Source organism: Octopus bimaculoides, chromosome 4 (genome assembly GCF_046866305.1).
Source record: "Octopus bimaculoides isolate indiv1 chromosome 4, ASM4686630v1, whole genome shotgun sequence".
Taxonomy (NCBI): Eukaryota; Metazoa; Mollusca; class Cephalopoda; order Octopoda; family Octopodidae; genus Octopus; species Octopus bimaculoides.
This window is the reverse complement of record NC_142931.1, coordinates 22,324,395-22,327,788: the sequence shown is the minus strand read 5'-3', so window position 1 is coordinate 22,327,788 and position 3,394 is coordinate 22,324,395. Positions and strand designations below refer to the sequence as shown.

Here is a 3,394-nt window from a genome sequence, read left to right as displayed (position 1 = left end):
ATATATATATATATATATATGTGTATATATATATATATATATATATATATATATAAATTGATATAGAGCAGTAAGTATTAAGGCAAGAAGTTAAATTCTGGTCATAAAGTGACCAATGGTTTTGTATCCATGAAAGCTATAGCCCATCTATACAAAGACAAAATTTAACTTTCTACCTTGCAGGCATGAGGAAACGCTAGGATAACAAGGTTTAACGGCTAAAAATGCTAATGAAGACGGGTTATCTTCCCTGGACCAGAGGATGAAAAACCTTTATAGTCTCATAATAGCCTAACCAACAAACAGGGAGATCGAATTTTCCAGTAGGTAGTGCTTGAAATGGACACATTTTGAGAAAATTTTTGTACGACTATTTAACACACCAGTCTTAGCATAGTCCTTAATATTGGGTCTCTCTGCAATGCAGATTTTGTAACGACCACTCCCATTAATATATGGGCCTGGATATTCTATGATCTTCCACTTGATATCATATGGTGTCCTTCGATCTTTGAGATGTCACATTTGGCTGGCCAGGGAGGTGACATCAGATGTCCTGGCTGATCTGATATATTTACAAGCTTGGAAGGTGGCTATATTCCCACTCCTGGTATATCTCTGGTAGGCTCTGATCCTGGCGATGCTGTTGGTAACTGTGTTGCTGATATTGTCATTATGGTGCAATGATCTGGCAGTGTTGATACATCTGCTGTCACCGCAGTTGTTATCGCTGTGGTTATTGCTTCTGATCACATGGTTGGCGTTGATGCTACTGACATTAGTGTAGGTGTGGCTGGTGGTAACATATGGTGTGGGACTGGTCACTCCATCGGTGTTGATGATAATTATTTGGTCATTGTCTGTGGTGGTGGTACTGGGGTCGCCAGTTACCTCCTCTGTGTCATTAACCCTGGACTGACCATCACCTCTGGCTGTGGCAATTGTACTAGCATTAGAGCTGGTTAATCTGCTACTGTCATTACCTCTGGTGCTATCATTGCTGTTCGATGGTACATTGCTGGTAATGTGGATAGCAGGTCTAGGTATCACTATAGCTACATAGATGACTCCTTTGGCCTCGCATCGGCCTCCTACTGGAGAGTTATTGTATACCCTGCAAGAGCAACATGCCTCCTCCTTGGTTTTATCGGTATTTCTTAAAATGCTTTTTATGTTAGGTGCACACCTAAAGGAGATTCTTAGGTTGTGCCTGTTAAATAAATGCCTGTATCTATGCGTCTATGTGAAATGCTTATCTATTAATCTGAGGAAAATACTTTCTACACAAGTCTTGACGTTGAGTGAGAAGGGTGGGCTAACCAAACGATGTGTATATATATATATATATATATATATATATATATATATATATATTAGAAAAAATAATAATCAGGTACTCAGATGTCTGAATGGTTGTATATTTACAGATTTTTATTCATATGTCACATGTTTTATAAATTAACACTTTCACCTAGTCTTGTAGGTTTATCAAATTTTGAGAGAAACTAGTCTTGTAGGTTTTCAAATTTATATATATATGCTGCTTCACAACCAGTGTCAGATTGTTTATGTTTCCATAACTTTGTGGTTCAGCAAAAGTTGCTAATAGAATAAGTACCAGGCTTAAAAAATAAATCCTGATGTTGATCTGTCTGACTAAACTCTTCAAGGCACTGCTCCAGGATGGCTGAAGTTTAACGACTGAAAACAAGTAAGATAAGATAAAAAAAAAACTTGCAAAATTATATCCAGTAAATATGTGTAGGCATTCGTTAATTCTAATACAGTTTATTAACCAAGAAATTAAGATACAAAAATAACCCAAGACAACATTACAACCATTTTCCAGGAGATTACCTTTTTATAAAGAGAAAATAACCATCAAGTGATATATATAAATATATATACAAGTGGGGTAGTGAAAAATTCCTGGCCTTAAGGGTATCATGAAAGGCCTGGCTGGAGGTCCAACCTTCTGAGTTCTTTTACAGGCTTAGAAAAACTGAAGGACCACTGCAGTAAGTGTATGAATCTGAGAGGGGAACATGTTGAATAAAATCATAATTAACTTATCCTCCTGTATTTTCTCTTACCCAAAGCCAGAAACTTTCCAGCACCCCCTTATATATATATATATATATATATATATATATATATATATATATTCATAATCATCATTTAACATCTGTTTTCCATGTTTATATATATGTATATATATGTATATATATGTAGATATATATATATATATATATATAGGTACATATATATATATATATATATATATATATATATATATATATATATATATATATATATATATACATATATATATAATTATTCAGTAGCCATGATAAAACTCCGAGTTTTTGATGTCAGGGCGGAAACCCACGACGCCATCTCTTCTGTTATCTGGCCATAATATGTATGTTGTTTGAATCATAAGAATTTAGGAATTTCGAAGACATGAAATAGATTGTTTTTAATGCTGAAACTTGAACTTAAAGTATAATAATTGCCTGTATGTATAAAATCACCTTTTTTATCATCAAAAACTGTCATGCAACTTGAATGCCATCACTTATAAACGTTCACAACCTTTTTCCAATGGATTAACTTTTGAAAACAAGTGGGGGGAAAATGTTGACATTGTGTGTGTGTGTATGTGTGTGTGTGAAAGTGCATGTCCTAGTGGTCAGGATATTGCACTCATGATCGCTAGGTCATAGGTTCAATTCCTGGACTGGGTGGTGCATTGTGATCTTGAGTAAAACACTTCATTTCATGTTGCTCCTGTCCATTTAGGTGTAAATGGGTAACCCTGAGATGGAATAGTCTTCTGATCCAGGGGATCATCATTTGAAAGCTAAAACAATATGAAACACATTGTAACAAGTGATGTATAACAACATAGCCTGGCCAGTACTGGTCAATATGAATAGGTACGCTGGGTAAGTGCGATAGTTGATCGACTGTTAGGTTCCAGGATCACAGTTAAGGCTAGATCTAGGGATCTGTGGTAGGGTTATGCTATAACAGTTATATATTATATTAATCAAAACCAAGGTAGAACATGTATCTCATGTCATTTAGAGTAATTTAATTAGGGTAAGGTGAATTTTGAAGTCCTGAGATACTCATTCTGTTTTGGTTTTCATTGTTTCTCTAATATAATATGTATATATGTGTGTGTGTGTCTGTGTGTGTGTGTATACAAACATACATATATATATATACATGCATATATATATATATATATATATATATATATATATATATATATATATATATATATATATATATATAATTTCTCCACGTGTGGTTAACACAACCCCACCATTTACTGACTTATATATATATATTATAGTGCATGGTTGTACCATTCAAAACTTTTTAT

At 34.1% G+C, this 3,394-nt stretch overlaps 1 long non-coding RNA gene across 1 annotated transcript in view; it reads right to left on the bottom strand.

Moving 5' to 3' along the window:
* Positions 1-1,410: 1,410 nt before the first annotated feature.
* LOC149135981 (uncharacterized) overlaps positions 1,411-3,394 on the bottom strand; it is a 15,317-nt gene continuing 13,333 nt past the window's right edge. Inside the window, exon 2 of the long non-coding RNA XR_016241410.1 lies at positions 1,411-1,701. This is a non-coding gene — a long non-coding RNA (uncharacterized LOC149135981). The remainder of the gene's footprint in view (positions 1,702-3,394) is intronic.